Below are 16,856 nucleotides of genomic sequence, written 5' to 3' on the forward strand. Positions count from 1 at the left end.
ATTACATACAGTAAATACAAATAGAATAGATAGATATATAGATGTCAGTGACAAATACAATTAGTACAGTGTGTGTGCAAATTACTGGACATGTATTTAATTAATAAACAATTATTTTACGGAAAAAAATGGCGTGGGTTCCCGCGCAATTTTCAAAACCAGCAGAGGGAAAGCCAGCGACTGGGGGCAGATGTTTATAGCTTGGGAAGGGGGTACTACCCATGGAGCTTCCCAGTCTATTAATATTAGCTCACAGCTGTATACTTATTGAAAAACAAATTCAATCTCACAGAGTCTTTATCAAGCAAAAAGAATAGAAAAAAATAACCCTTAAAAAATAACCTTTATTGATGGATATGGAAAAGTATGTCAAAAACCAAAAGTTCTTTTCATGTACAGTTAGGTCCATATATATTTGGACAGAGACAACATTTTTCTAATTTTGGTTATAGACATTACCACAATGAATTTTAAACAAAACAATTCAGATTCAGTTGAAGTTCAGATTTTCAGCTTTCATTTGAGGGTATTCACATTAAAATTGGATGAAGGGTTTAGGAGTTTCAGCTCCTTAACATGTGCCACCCTGTTTTTAAAGGGACCAAAAGTAATTGGACAGATTAAATAATTTTAAATAAAATGTTCATTTCTAGTACTTGGTTGAAAACCCTTTCCTGGCAATGACTGCCTGAAGTCTTGAAATCATGGACATCACCAGACGCTGTGTTTCCTCCTTATTAATGCTCTGCCAGGCCTTCACTGCCGTGGTTTTCAGTTGCTGTTTGTTTGTGGGCCTTTCTGTCTGAAGTTTAGTCTTTAATAAGTGAAATGCATGCTCAATTGGGTTGAGATTAGTTGGCTAACTTGGCCATTCAAGAATATTCCACTTCTTTGCTTTAATAAACCCCTGGGTTGCTTTGGCTTTATGTTTTGGGTCATTGCCCATCTGTAGTATGAAACGACAACCAATCAGTTTGGCTGCACTTGGCTGGATCTGAGCACATAGTATGGCTCTGAATACCTCAGAATTCATTCGGCTGCTTCTGTCCTGTGTCACATCATCAATAAACACTAGTGACCCAGTGCCACTGGCAACCATGCATGCCCAAGCCATCACACTGCCTCCGCCGTGTTTTACAGATGATGTGGTATGCTTTGGATGATGAGCTGTACCATGCCTTAGCCATACTTTTCTCTTTCCATCATTCTGGTAGAGGTTGATCTTGGTTTCATCTGTCCAAAGAATGTTCTTCCAGAACTGTGCTGGCTTTTTAAGATTTTTTTTAAGAAAGTCCAGTCTAGCCTTTTTATTCTTGATGCTTATGAGTGGCTTGCACCGTGCAGTAAACCCTCTGTGTTTACTTTCATGCAGTCTTCTCTTTATGGTAGATATGGATATTGATACGCCTACCTCCTGGAGAGTGTTGGTCACTTGGTTGGCTGTTGTGAATGGGTTTCTCTTCACCATGGAGATTATTCTGTGATCATCCGCCACTGTTGTCTTCCGTGGGCGCCAAGGTCTTTTTGCATTGGTGAGTTCACCAGTGCTTTCTTTCTTTCTCAGGATGTACCAAACTGTAGATTTTGCCACTCCTAATATTGTAGCAATTTCTCGGATGGGCTTTTTCTGTTTTCGCAGCTTAAGGATGGCATGTGTCACCTGCATGGAGAGCTCCTTTGACCGCATGTTTACTTCACAGCAAAACCTTTCAAATGCAAGCACCACACCTCAAATTAACTCCAGGCCATTTATCTGCTTAATTAAGAATGACATAACGAAGGGATTGCCCACACCTGTCCATGAAATAGCCTTAGAGTCAATTGTCTAATTACTTTTGGTCCCTTTAAAAACAGGGTGACACATGTTAAGGAGCTGAAACTCCTAAACCCTTCATCCAATTTTAATGTGGATACCCTCAAATGAAAGCTGAAAGTCTGAACTTCAACTGCATCTGAATTGTTTTGTTTAAAATTCATTGTGGTAATGTCTATAACCAAAATTATAAAAATGTTGTCTCTGTCCAAATATATATGGACCTAACTGTATATACACTGCTCAAAAAAATAAAGGGAACACTTGAACAACAGAATATAACTCCAAGTAAATCAAAATTCTGTGAAATCAAACTGTCCACTTAGGAAGCAACACTGTTTGACAATCAATTTCACATGCTGTTGTGCAAATGGAATAGACAACAGATGGAAATTATTGGCAATTATCAAGACACACTCAATAAAGGAGTGGTTCTGCAGGTGAGGTCCACAGACCACATCTCATAACCAATGCTTTCTGGCTGATGTTTTGGTCACTTTTGAATGTTGGTTGTGCTTTCACACTCGTGGTAGCATGAGACGGACTCTACAACCCACACAAGTGGCTCAGGTAGTGCAGCTCATCCAGGATGGCACATCACTGCGAGCTGTGGCAAGAAGGTTTGGTGTGTCTGTCAGCTTAGTGTCCAGAGGCTGGAGGTGCTACCAGGAGACAGGCCAGTACACCAGGAGATGTGGAGGGGGCCGTAGGAGGGCAACAACCCAGCAGCAGGACCGCTACCTCAGCCTTTGTACAAGGAGGAGCACTGCAAAATCTCTAAAGGCACGGATGATTGACCTCGTGGAGACCAAAACATCCAACACCGCGGAGACACCATCACATGTTTCCCAACGCAGTGATCCAGAACACTGCCCCCAAATATGCAAATGCATGTAGAGCAGCTGCGGAGACACCATCACGTGTTTCTCAACGCAGGCAGTGAATAGCCAGGCCTTTCCCCGGGAAGGAACAACCAAGGGAAGGGCAGCATCCAATAAAGGAAAACCACCTATGCCAAGCATGGTATCCATCCACAGACAGCTGTTTCGGGGTTTTTGCCCCTCATCAGTGTGGAGTAGGAAACTGGCTATCAGGAGCAGTGTCTAGTAGAAAGTCTGTAAAGGCACGGATGATTGACCTCGTGGAGACCAAAACATCCAACACCGCGGAGAAACCATAACGTTTCAGGGATTCATCATCGCAACCAGGGATCGCAACCATCATCGCAACCAGGGATTCAAGCTTCAGGAGGCTAATTTGCTAATTTGCATATTCCAGGTGCCTTCTGGGAGAAGCGAAGTCTCCCTAAGCTAGAAGATCGTTGGGTACAGCCGGGACCAGCTGCTTCGAAAGCATCACCAAACCAGGGATTCAAGCTTCAGGAGGCTAATTTGCTAATTTGCATATTCCAGGTGCCTTCTGGGAGAAGCGAAGTCTCCCTAAGCTAGAAGATCGTTGGGTACAGCCGGGACCAGCTGCTTCGAAAGCATCACCAAACCGCGCGCCTTACGGCGCGCAAATTTTTGCCTGTAGGACATTATTGCAAGAGAGCTTGGCTGAGTAGATTACACAAGAAGGAAAACACACAGCAAGTCAGCAGGATCTAGGAGCAACATGGCAGATGTGACAACCTACATGGTGAGCTGCAGCATGTGCTACATGTTCACAGATCGACCAGAAGAAGAATCCAATTTCACCTGTCAGAAGTGTAGACTAGTGGCCCTTTTAGAAGAAAAGGTGCGGGGTCTGGAAGAAAGAATAGCAACTTTGAAACTCATCAAAGAGAATGAAGACTTTCTAGACAGAACAGAAGCATCTCTACTGGTCACAGAAGGTGCAAAAAGTGTCAGAGAACCTCCAAAAGCAGATGAGTGGAAGCATGTGACCAAAAGAAGCAAGAAGACCATGGAGAAATCACCAACCACACAACTGAAGAACCGATATCAAATCTTTGTAGAGGATGAAGATGGCACACCTAAGAATGAAGCAATACCAGCAAGCAAAAAAGAAAAGGGCACACAGCAACAAGTGACAGCAAAAAGTACAGCCAAGAAGCAACGAAGAGTGGTGGTGGTGGGAGACTCACTACTGAGAGGCACCGAAGCAGCCATCTGCAGACCGGATATAACTGCAAGAGAAGTATGCTGCCTTCCAGGTGCGATGATCAAGGATGTGACAGATAGGATACCAAAGCTCTTCAGCTCCAAGGACATCCACCCATTTCTTCTGATACATGTTGGCACCAATGACACGGCAAGGAAGGACCTACCGACAATCTGCAAGGACTTTGAAGAGTTGGGGAAGAAAGTAAAGGAACTGGATGCACAGGTAGTTTTTTCTTCTATCCTTCCAGTAGACGGGCATGGCACCAGGAGATGGAACAGGATCCTTGATGCAAACAACTGGCTAAGACGATGGTGCAGACAACAAGGATTTGGATTCCTGGACCACGGTGTGAATTACTGGTATGATGGACTCCTCGCCAGAGACGGACTACACCTCAACAAACCTGGGAAACACACATTCGCCAGAAGACTCGCTACACTCATCAGGAGGGCGTTAAACTAGAAGAAGAGGGGACGGGAAGAAAAACATTAGACTCGAACAAAGACGACCCAGGAAAACATACTCAGAAGGGAGGTAAGAACATTTCTAAAACAATCCACAGTGAGGAGATTGGAACAAAACAAAATCCTCTAAACTGCATGCTCGCAAACGCCAGAAGCCTGACAAACAAGATGGAAGAACTAGAAGCAGAAATATCTACAGGTAACTTTGACATAGTGGGAATAACCGAGACATGGTTAGATGAAAGCTATGACTGGGCAGTTAACTTACAGGGTTACAGTCTGTTTAGAAAGGATCGTAAAAATCGGAGAGGAGGAGGGGTTTGTCTCTATGTAAAATCTTGTCTAAAGTCCACTTTAAGGGAGGATATTAGCGAAGGGAATGAGGATGTCGAGTCCATATGGGTTGAAATTCATGGAGGGAAAAATGGTAACAAAATTCTCATTGGGGTCTGTTACAAACCCCCAAATATAACAGAAACCATGGAAAGTCTACTTCTAAAGCAGATAGATGAAGCTGCAACCCATAATGAGGTCCTGGTTATGGGGGACTTTAACTACCCGGATATTAACTGGGAAACAGAAACCTGTGAAACCCATAAAGGCAACAGGTTTCTGCTAATAACCAAGAAAAATTATCTTTCACAATTGGTGCAGAATCCAACCAGAGGAGCAGCACTTTTAGACCTAATACTATCTAATAGACCTGACAGAATAACAAATCTGCAGGTGGTTGGGCATTTAGGAAATAGCGACCACAATATTGTGCAGTTTCACCTGTCTTTCACTAGGGGGACTTGTCAGGGAGTCACAAAAACATTGAACTTTAGGAAGGCAAAGTTTGAACAGCTTAGAGATGCCCTTAATCTGGTAGACTGGGACAATATCCTCAGAAATAAGAATACAGATAATAAATGGGAAATGTTTAAGAACATCCTAAATAGGCAGTGTAAGCGGTTTATACCTTGTGGGAATAAAAGGACTAGAAATAGGAAAAACCCAATGTGGCTAAACAAAGAAGTAAGACAGGCAATTAACAGTAAAAAGAAAGCATTTGCACTACTAAAGCAGGATGGCACCATTGAAGCTCTAAAAAACTATAGGGAGAAAAATACTTTATCTAAAAAACTAATTAAAGCTGCCAAAAAGGAAACAGAGAAGCACATTGCTAAGGAGAGTAAAACTAATCCCAAACTGTTCTTCAACTATATCAATAGTAAAAGAATAAAAACTGAAAATGTAGGCCCCTTAAAAAATAGTGAGGAAAGAATGGTTGTAGATGACGAGGAAAAAGCTAACATATTAAACACCTTCTTCTCCACGGTATTCACGGTGGAAAATGAAATGCTAGGTGAAATCCCAAGAAACAATGAAAACCCTATATTAAGGGTCACCAATCTAACCCAAGAAGAGGTGCGAAACCGGCTAAATAAGATTAAAATAGATAAATCTCCGGGTCCGGATGGCATACACCCACGAGTACTAAGAGAACTAAGTAATGTAATAGATAAACCATTATTTCTTATTTTTAGTGACTCTATAGCGACAGGGTCTGTTCCGCAGGACTGGCGCATAGCAAATGTGGTGCCAATATTCAAAAAGGGCTCTAAAAGTGAACCTGGAAATTATAGGCCAGTAAGTCTAACCTCTATTGTTGGTAAAATATTTGAAGGGTTTCTGAGGGATGTTATTCTGGATTATCTCAATGAGAATAACTGTTTAACTCCATATCAGCATGGGTTTATGAGAAATCGCTCCTGTCAAACCAATCTAATCAGTTTTTATGAAGAGGTAAGCTATAGACTGGACCACGGTGAGTCATTGGACGTGGTATATCTCGATTTTTCCAAAGCGTTTGATACCGTGCCGCACAAGAGGTTGGTACACAAAATGAGAATGCTTGGTCTGGGGGAAAATGTGTGTAAATGGGTTAGTAACTGGCTTAGTGATAGAAAGCAGAGGGTGGTTATAAATGGTATAGTCTCTAACTGGGTCGCTGTGACCAGTGGGGTACCGCAGGGGTCAGTATTGGGACCTGTTCTCTTCAACATATTCATTAATGATCTGGTAGAAGGTTTACACAGTAAAATATCGATATTTGCAGATGATACAAAACTATGTAAAGCAGTTAATACAAGAGAAGATAGTATTCTGCTACAGATGGATCTGGATAAGTTGGAAACTTGGGCTGAAAGGTGGCAGATGAGGTTTAACAATGATAAATGTAAGGTTATACACATGGGAAGAAGGAATCAATGTCACCATTACACACTGAATGGGAAACTACTGGGTAAATCTGACAGGGAGAAGGACTTGGGGATCCTAGTTAATGATAAACTTACCTGGAGCAGCCAGTGCCAGGCAGCAGCTGCAAAGGCAAACAGGATCATGGGGTGCATTAAAAGAGGTCTGGATACACATGATGAGAGCATTATACTGCCTCTGTACAAATCCCTAGTTAGACCGCACATGGAGTACTGTGTCCAGTTTTGGGCACCGGTGCTCAGGAAGGATATAATGGAACTAGAGAGAGTACAAAGGAGGGCAACAAAATTAATAAAGGGGATGGGAGAACTACAATACCCAGATAGATTAGCGAAATTAGGATTATTTAGTCTAGAAAAAAGACGACTGAGGGGCGATCTAATAACCATGTATAAGTATATAAGGGGACAATACAAATATCTCGCTGAGGATCTGTTTATACCAAGGAAGGTGACGGGCACAAGGGGGCATTCTTTGCGTCTGGAGGAGAGAAGGTTTTTCCACCAACATAGAAGAGGATTCTTTACTGTTAGGGCAGTGAGAATCTGGAATTGCTTGCCTGAGGAGGTGGTGATGGCGAACTCAGTCGAGGGGTTCAAGAGAGGCCTGGATGTCTTCCTGGAGCAGAACAATATTGTATCATACAATTATTAGGTTCTGTAGAAGGACGTAGATCTGGGTATTTATTATGATGGAATATAGGCTGAACTGGATGGACAAATGTCTTTTTTCGGCCTTACTAACTATGTTACTATGTTACTATGTATGTTACGTGTTTCTCAACGCAGTGATCCAGAACACTGCCCCCAAATATGCAAATGCATGTAGAGGAGCTGCGGAGACACCATCACGTGTTTCTCAACGCAGGCAGTGAATGAATGGAACGTTCCCTGGCTCTACACTTGAGCAGTGGTACCTCACGTGAGTTGCGGTCAGCACTAGCGCATATGTGCCCACCCGACTGCCACCGTCTGCAGGACCACCTCGCCTCTATACCTGCCACCGATAGCGGTGTGACGCGGCCAAATTATCCTGGTACCTTCCATCAGCCGCTTTGTGGAAACTCAGCGCGGCACATGACATCCTGCCCACTACACTTCTAATACGGTAAGGGGTCTTACTGATAAGTTTATTCTAACACGTAAATGCGGCACCTTTACTATTGTGGGCATTGTACTTTGTGTGTGTATTGTTGCTGGTGAACATCTGGACCTGGAGGCACGGCACACACCGTGTGGTGGCAATTTGTTTTGGCAGCGTGCACATTAGCTAGAAATTGTTCAATAGTACTCCTTGTGCGGTATTTTATTCAAGTGCTGTATACATGCATGGTTCTTTGGTCGTGTCGAACACGTAAACGCGGCACCTTTACTATTGTGGGCATTGTACTTTGTGTGTTTATTGTTGCTGGTAAACATCTGGACCTGGAGGCACGGCACACACCGCGTGGTGGCAATTTGTTTTGGCAGCGTGCACATTAGCTAGAAATTGTTCAATATTACTCCTTCTGCGGTATTTTATTCAAGTGCTGTATACATGCATGGTTCTTTGGTCATGTCTCTGCGGCCAGAGTTAGTGGCTATCTAATCACCCAAGCGCGGTATCAGTTGGTAGTAATTTTATTCGGTTTTGACAGAAGTGGCACAATTTCTGGGGATAGCAGCAGCTGGGGGGGGTTTTCATTCCCACTCACCTAGTGGGTACTAGTGGTGTGCGCCAGTGTTATTTGTGTACCAATCTTTCTACATCACTTTTTTCCTCAGTGAGGGATTTTTTTACTCTTCTTTTTCTTTTTAAAAAATCTCCTTGTGAGAATTTACTGATGCGGTACATATATAAGAGAGAGAGAGAGAGAGAAAAAAAACAAATCAGCACTCCCAATGTGAACACGTGCAAGCTGCAAACTGCAACACACAGATAAAAAAGACCACAGCAGCACATGTACATGAATCGGCCATGTGAAAACACAGACAAATATACATTTCACAAAAATATTTTTTCATAAAAAATTTTTCACAAAATTTTTTTTCATAAAACTTACAGTTAAAATGGAGATTCTTAGCGCATAAATTGGCCAATTCATGTGTGCCCATCAACCACGGCAAGGTGATCTCCCCCTGATGGGTCCTACTCTACTGTACATGCCACTCTTGGGCCACCAGCCTACAACTTCGGACAAACAAGAGTGGCATGTACAGTAGAGTAGGACCCATCAGGGGGAGATCACCTTGCCGTGGTTGATGGGCACACATGAATTGGCAAATTTATGCGCTAAGAATCTCCATTTTAACTGTATGTTTTATGAAAAAATATTTTTGTGAAATGTATATTTGTCTGTGTTTTCACATGGCTGATTCATGTACATGTGCTGCTGTGGTCTTTTTTATCTGTGTGTTGCAGTTTGCAGCTTGCACGTGTTCACATTGGGAGTGCTGATTTGTTTTTGTTTTTTCCTCTATTTGTATGGATGTGGCAACATCCAGACTTATCTTGCACTCCCCCCATTGACCTTGCAGGTGGCGGTAATCAACTCTACCTGCCCATAAATTGTAGGTTTAGCCCAGAGTGACATGTTTGTCCGAAGTTGTAGGCTGGTGGCCCAAGAGTGGCATGTACAGTAGAGTAGGACCCATCAGGGGGAGATCACCTTGCCATGGTTGATGGGCACACATGAATTGGCCAATTTATGCGCTAAGAATCTCCATTTTAACTGTAAGTTTTATGAAAAAATTTTTTGTGAAATGTATATTTGTCTGTGTTTTCACATGGCCGATTCATGTACATGTGCTGCTGTGGTCTTTTATATATATATATGTACTAGATGGTGGCCCGATTCTAATGCATCGGGTATTCTAGAATATGTATGTATGCATGTATATAGGAGCCACATAGTATATAGCACAGGCCATGTAGTATATAGGAGCCATGTAGTATATAGCAGAGAAATACTACGTGGCCTGTGCTATATACTATGTGACTGCTATATACATACATACATACATATTGTAGAATACCCAATGCGTTAATACAGGCCACGCAGTATATAACACAGCCCAAACAGTATATAACGCAGCCCACGTACTATATAACACAGCCAACGCAGTATATAGCAGCCATGCAGTATATAACACAGGCGATGTAGTATATAACACAGGCCACGCAGTATATAACACTGGCCACGTAATATATAGCACAGCTCACGCAGTATATAACACTGGCCACATAATATATAGCACAGCCCACGCAGTACATAACACTGGCCATGTAATATATAGCACAGCCCACGCAGTGCATAACACAGCCCACATAGTATCTAACACTGGCCAGGTAGTATATAGCAGCCACGCAGTATATAACACAGTCCACGCAGTATATAACACTGGCCACATAATATATAACACAGCCCATGCAGTATAGAACACTGGCCACGTAATATATAGCACAGCCCACGCAGTAAATATATCACAGCCCACATAGTATGTAACACTGGCCAGGTAGTATATAGCAGCCACGCGGTATATAACACAGCCCACGTAGTATATAGCAGTGTGGGCACCATATCCCTGTTAAAAAAATAAAAAATACTTATATACTCACCCGCCGGGATCCAATCCAGCAAAGCTCTGGCGATGCGTGCGCGGCTGCCGCCATCCTCCGTTCCCAGGATGCATTGCAAAATTAATAAGCAAGAAAACACAGAAAACTATGGGACACCATGTTAATATATCATATAGTAAATATAAGCGTAACCCATAGTATATTGCGGGACGTACACGGACACACTGAAGTCCATAAAGAGAACACCACTAATATAAATCAGTGTACAAATGTCCAGAGACTGACACCAAAATAAATGCAAACGTTTATTAATCATATAAAAAAGACCCATAGACAGCACACATGGTAAAGGATAAACGGACACTCCCACAGACAAAACCGGCGGAGAAGGAAGGAAGTTTCTAAACTTCCGAAACGCGCGTTGGGGAGGGCGGGAATACGCGTGTGAACCTGCCACATCACTTGGTATGTTATTTAAGACATGGCCACTGTGCAATATGGGTGATGGTTACTACTCTTCATAATCATTTGTTGTCTCTTTGGGTTGGTTCGCATGCTCCTTCTCCGCCGGTTTTGTCTGTGGGAGTGTCCGTTTATCCTTTACCATGTGTGCTGTCTATGGGTCTTTTTTATATGATTAATAAACTTTTGCATTTATTTTGGTGTCAGTCTCTGGACATTTGTACACTGATTTATATTAGTGGTGTTCTCTGCATTGCAAAATTACCCAGATGACTTAGCAGTCTCGCGAGACCGCTAAGTCCTCTGGGTAATTTCGCAATGCATCTCTGGGAACGGAAGCTGGAGGAGGCCGCGCGTGGCTCGGCGGACTACGGAAGGTGAGAATAGCAGGTTTTTTGTTTTTTTATTATTTTTAACATTACATCTTTTTACTATTGATGCTGCATAGGCAGCATTAATAGTAAAAAGTTGGGGACACACCGGGTTGATAGCAGCGGTAACGGAGTGCGTTACCCGCGGCATAACGCGGTCCGTTACCGCTGACATTAACCCTGTGTGAGCGGTGACTGGAGGGGAGTATGAGGGCGCCAGGCACTGACTGCAGGGGAGTAGGGAGGGACTAATCGGACTGTGCCCGTCGCTGATTAGTCGCGGCAGCCATGACCGGCAGCTGGCGAGACCAATCAGCGACGCGGGATTTCCGTTACGGAAGTGGCAGATAGAAAGACGGAAGTACCCCTCACACAATTATATATATAGATGTATACTATATATATATATATATATATATATATGTGTATATATATATATATATATATATATATATATATATATATATATATATATATATATGGAATAAAGGGTCAGAGTCTGTCATTGTCAATAATGTCACAGTTCAAAAAATGGAAGATTATGGCTAATTATTTCCATCAATTTCTTCACAAGTACAAAGGAATAGACTAGGGAGGATAGATAGTGCCTTACCCTGTATATATATGTCCCTTCCTTGCACCGGAGGTTGGCACCCTGGGAAGCGATATGGCGCCCCCGCTCCACGTTGACTGACCCTTAATGACCCTATACAGAATTCCTAATCAAAAGCCACCACCAACACCTATCAAATATAAAGTGCTATTAGTGCAAATATTGTAACTGATCCGTTAGTGCTCCGTCTATATCCGGTATTGAGCCAGATAATACTATGGTTCCATATTAAAGGGATATAAGAATGTGTGCATGCTCTGTATCTCAAATATCTCATAATGGTTTGAGAAAAGGATATTATATGACACGGATCACAGATAAAAGCCGCAAAATACAAATGCCTTTATGTTAAGTTAAATTAGGCTTTCAGTAGAAACACAGAGCTTACTAACGGACAAATTAGTACTGTATCAAACATGCGTTATGTAGTCAATAGCGCACTTAACAATTCATAGAGCACAATTTAGTGAAAGGACGTGCCCAATACAACAGGTCTACACTTGTTACAAAAGGGCTAAATAGCCCGTCCTGTCAATGCATTTGAATGGTCCCAATGGCATAATGTGACAACATGTGCAGTATCATAAATTTCAGTAAATGCAGAGAAATAGCACATGAAAAAAGATAAACCTGCCCAATATATCAAAAAGACACATTAGGTATGGAAGGGAAATACCCTGACCTTTCTAAGCATATAATGGCCACAACACTATACAACATAGATAGGTGTATGAATCAGCTATGCCCATAATAAGGTTACACTTATCTCAGGAGGATGGTGTCCCATTCCAACACATTTTCCCCCTGTTGTAGGTCCAAAAGGGGTTCATCAAGGGTAAGCTGATAATGAGCCACAGGCAGCTTTGAGCAATGGAACGCTCCAGATTTCACCGCAGATCAGGCTGTGAGGAAGCGCAGCTTCAGTGATGGCACCGCTAGTCACTGAAGCTGCGCTGGCAGCATTTCCTCATTCACCAGTGGTTTTCAGCCGGGACGGTCGCATCTTGGCACCGTCCTGGTTGAAAACTGTATATACCTCAAATATGGCGTGAGACACAACTACGGACAGGTATGGGTATATTGTTGGTTTAGTTATTTTACTTTTATTACATGAGATCGAGGGCGTTGCATGGATTAGCTGGATAATAAAGATGGCAAACTGTGTTTAGTGTTTTTTTTTCATTAAAAGACTTTATTTTGGCTGTGTTTTTATTTAACCTATAACAACTATAGGATTAGTAATGGATAGGTGTCTTATTGACACCTCTCCATTACTAAACCAGGCTTGATGTCACCTTACAATAGAAAGGTGACATTAACCCCGCAACTATTACCCCACTTGCCACCACTACAGGGCAAGTGGGAAGAGCGAGGCTAAGTGTCGGAATTGGCGCATCCTAGAGATGCACCTTTTCTAAGGCAACTGAATGCTGATGTTTTTAGCCGAGGGGCAATATCCATGGTCCCTTCCAAGGCTATTAATATCAGCCCGCAGCTGTCTGCATAATCTTTCCCGGTTATTAATTATGGATGAACCCCACGCCATTTTTGGGGGGGTCCCCCATTTTAATAGCCAGTAAAGGCTAAGTATACAGCTGTGAGTTGATATCAATAGCCTGGGAAGCTCCATGGGTATTACCCGCTTCCCTAGCTATAAACATCTGCCCCCAGTCGCTGGCTTTCCCGCTGGTGGTTTTGAAAATTGCGCGGGTGCCCACGCCATTTTTTTCCAATAAATAATCATTTATTAATGAAATACATGTCCAGTAATTTACACACACACTGTTCTAATTGTATTTATCACTGACATCTATATATCTATCTATTCTCATAGAATGACAGAGTTGGAAGGGACCTCCTGGGTCATCTGGTCCAACCCCCTGCTCAGAGCAGGAAAATAAAAAAAAAAATAACATGTCAATGGTACCAGGGATTCCCAGCCAGTCTCCCATGCTGGTACTTTCCCAGCCTCAAGCTGCTTAGTATCTACGATCTGACCAGGGAAGGCACATTCAGCGTGGCAATTGACTTTTATTACAAATTGCAAATCTTACAAATTTTATTACAAATTTACAAAATTACAAATTTTATTACAATTATTCTATTTGTATTTACTGTATGTAATCCATCTCTTCTATCCTGTCGGCTCCTGCAGTGAATTTACAGAAGCCGGCAGATGAATTATCGTTTTTTCTTCTATCTTTCAGTTCAATATAGATACATACGGTGTATATGTGTGTGTTACTGACATGTATATATACACTGTGTGCAGAATTATTAGGCAAGTTGTATTTTGATCACGTGATACTTTTTATACATGCTGTCCTACTCCAAGCTTTTCATGCTTGAGAGCCAACTACCAATTAAGTAAATCAGGTTATGTGCATCTCTGTAATGAGGAGGGGTGTTGTTTAATGACATCAAAACCCTATATAAGGTGTGCTTAATTATTAGGCAACTTCCTTTCCTTTGGCAAAATGGGTCAGAAGAGAGATTTGACGGGCTCTGAAAAGTCCAAAATTGTGAGATGTCTTGCAGAGGGATGCAGCGGTCTTGAAATTGCCAAACTTTTGAAGCGTGATCACCGAACAATCAAGCGTTTCATGGCAAATAGCCAACAGGGGCGCTAGAAGGGTTTTGGGCAAAAAAGGCACAAAATAACTGCCCATGAATTGATAAAAATCAAGCGTGAAGCTGCCAAGATGCCATTTGCCACCAGTTTTGCCATATTTCAGAGCTGGAATGTTACTGGAGTAACAACAAGTACAAGGTGTGCGATACTCAGGGACATGGCCAAGGTAAGGATGGCTGAAAAACAACCACCTTTGAACAAGAAACATAAGATAAAACGTCAAGACTGGGCCAAGAAATATCTTAAGACTGACTTTTCAAAGGTTTTACGGACTGATGAAATGAGAGTGACTCTTGATGGACCAGAGGCTGGATCAGTAAAGGGCAGAGAGCACCACTCCGACTCAGACGCCAGCAAGGTGGAGGTGAGGTACTGGTATGGGCTGGTATCATCAAAGATGAACTTGTGTGACCTTTTTGGGTTGAGGATGGAGTGAAGCTCAACTCCCAGACCTACTGCCACTTTCTGGAAGACAACTTCTTCAAGCAGTACAGGAAGAAGTCGGTATCGTTAAAATGATTTTCAACTCCCAGACCTACTGCCACTTTCTGGAAGACAACTTCTTCAAGCGGTACAGGAAAAAAAAAACATGATTTTCACGCAGGACAATGCTCCATCACATGCCTCCAACTACTCCACAGCGTGGCTGGCCAGTAAAGGTCTCAAAGAAGAAAAAAATAATGACATGGCCCCCTTGTTCACCTGATCTGAACCCCGTAGGGAACCTGTGGTCCCTCATAAAATGTGAGATCTACAGGGAGGGAAAACAGTACACCTCTCGGAACAGTGTCTGGGATGCTGTGGTGGCTGCTGCACGCAATGTTGATCGTAAACAGATCAAGCAACTGACAGAATCTATGGATGGAAGGCTGTTGAGTGTCATCATAAAGAAAGGTCGCTATATTGATCACTAATTTTATGGGGTTTTGTTTTTGCATGTCAGAAATGTTTATTTCTAAATTTTGTGCAGTTATATTCGTTTACGTGGTGAAAATAAACAAGTGAGATGGGAATATATTTGGTTTTTATTAAGTTGCCTAATAATTCTGCAAAGTGATAGTTACCTGCACAAACAGATATCCTCCTAAGATAGAGAAATCGAAAAAAACAACAACTCCAACTTCCAAAAATATTAAGCTTTGATATTTATGAGTCTTTTGGGTTGATTGAGAAGATAGTTGTTGATCAATAATAAAAAAAATCCTCTAAAATACAACTTGCCTAATAATTCTGCATACAGTGTATATGTATTCTATGTGTGTATATCTGTTCTATCTAATCTATTCTAACCTGTCAGTGTGATTTTACTGTACACCGCACATGAATTTCTGGCTTTTCAAAGGACACCGGTGTGTAAAAAACGGACAACACTAGCACGGTGCGTGTGCTGTGCGTTTTTTTCTTGCATCCTTTGACTTGCATTGGCGAGTCTCGTCGTGATTTTTTTCTCAGTCCGATTTCAGCTGAGAAAAAAATGGCAGATGAAGATGTAACTCATTGAATAACATTGGTCAGAGTGCAATCCGATTTTTAATCGGATTGCACTGGTCCATTTTTCTCACAAATGAGTATGAGCCCTTACTGGTATGACATGTTTAAATAAAACTACTCTGTTTTTGATACTTCCTAGTATTTGGATTTGTTAAAACTTTATTGATACAGTCATGTGTGGATTACATGCATTTGATGTGTTTCCGCTGCATAAACATACTAAAATTACGTGTGGTTGGTTTTTATCTGCAGATTTTCCTCATCTAATGCAAGTCTATTAGGAAAATATGCAAATAAAACTCAGCGCCGCCATAAGATAAAATGAGATGTTGTGGATTTGAAACACGCACTGAAGATGACTTTATGCTGAGTAAAAAATAAGCACAGTGGGCCTGAGATTTCTATTAGTCCCATCCACTTTGCTGGAACTGTAAGACGCAGCGTTTTCACTGTAGCGAAAATACACAACATGCAAAAAATCACCAAAAACTCAGTGTGCCCCCTTCAGACGTCCATGTTTCCAGTACGTGTGGCATCCATTTTTTTCATGGATGCCAAACATACCCATTATAACCTACTAGCTATTGAACCCATTCTACACCCGGGTGGCGAGCATTTTTATTGGCACATTTCCGGCACCATTTTTTTAAGACACTGTCTGCTAATTCGTGTCTTCAATGAAATGGCGAAGGATAGCGCAGTATGTTCATGTGCTGACTCCGGCATCATTATATTGACGTATTGTACTACAAAAGTAAAAGGATCCTGTCATCTGAAATAACCTTATTAATCTGTGGTTAATTTGCAGTTTAATAGCGTTATTTTTTTGACTGAAACTGAATGCTCCACCATCCTGGTCCCTCATCTTGGAATCTGCTCCCCCATCCTATTATATGCTCCTCATCCTGCCTGCGCTGCTGTTGTTCCATCCATCCATACATAGATACATACAACATGCATAGAAAATCAAACAAACAAAGAAAACACTCCTACTCAACTTTCCCCTGCTCCTCTGAAGTATTGCAATAAAATATCGACCAGAATCAGCGCGTGTGCATACCTCGCTATCCGGCCCCATGTTGTT

The 16,856-nt window shown here is 42.0% G+C and overlaps 1 protein-coding gene across 1 annotated transcript in view; it reads left to right on the top strand.

Moving 5' to 3' along the window:
• LOC138651262 (A.superbus venom factor 1-like) overlaps nucleotides 1-16,856 on the top strand; it is a 273,919-nt gene that overhangs the window by 245,965 nt on the left and 11,098 nt on the right. The window lies entirely within an intron of this gene.

This window comes from Ranitomeya imitator, chromosome 1 (assembly GCF_032444005.1).
Source record: "Ranitomeya imitator isolate aRanImi1 chromosome 1, aRanImi1.pri, whole genome shotgun sequence".
Taxonomy (NCBI): Eukaryota; Metazoa; Chordata; class Amphibia; order Anura; family Dendrobatidae; genus Ranitomeya; species Ranitomeya imitator.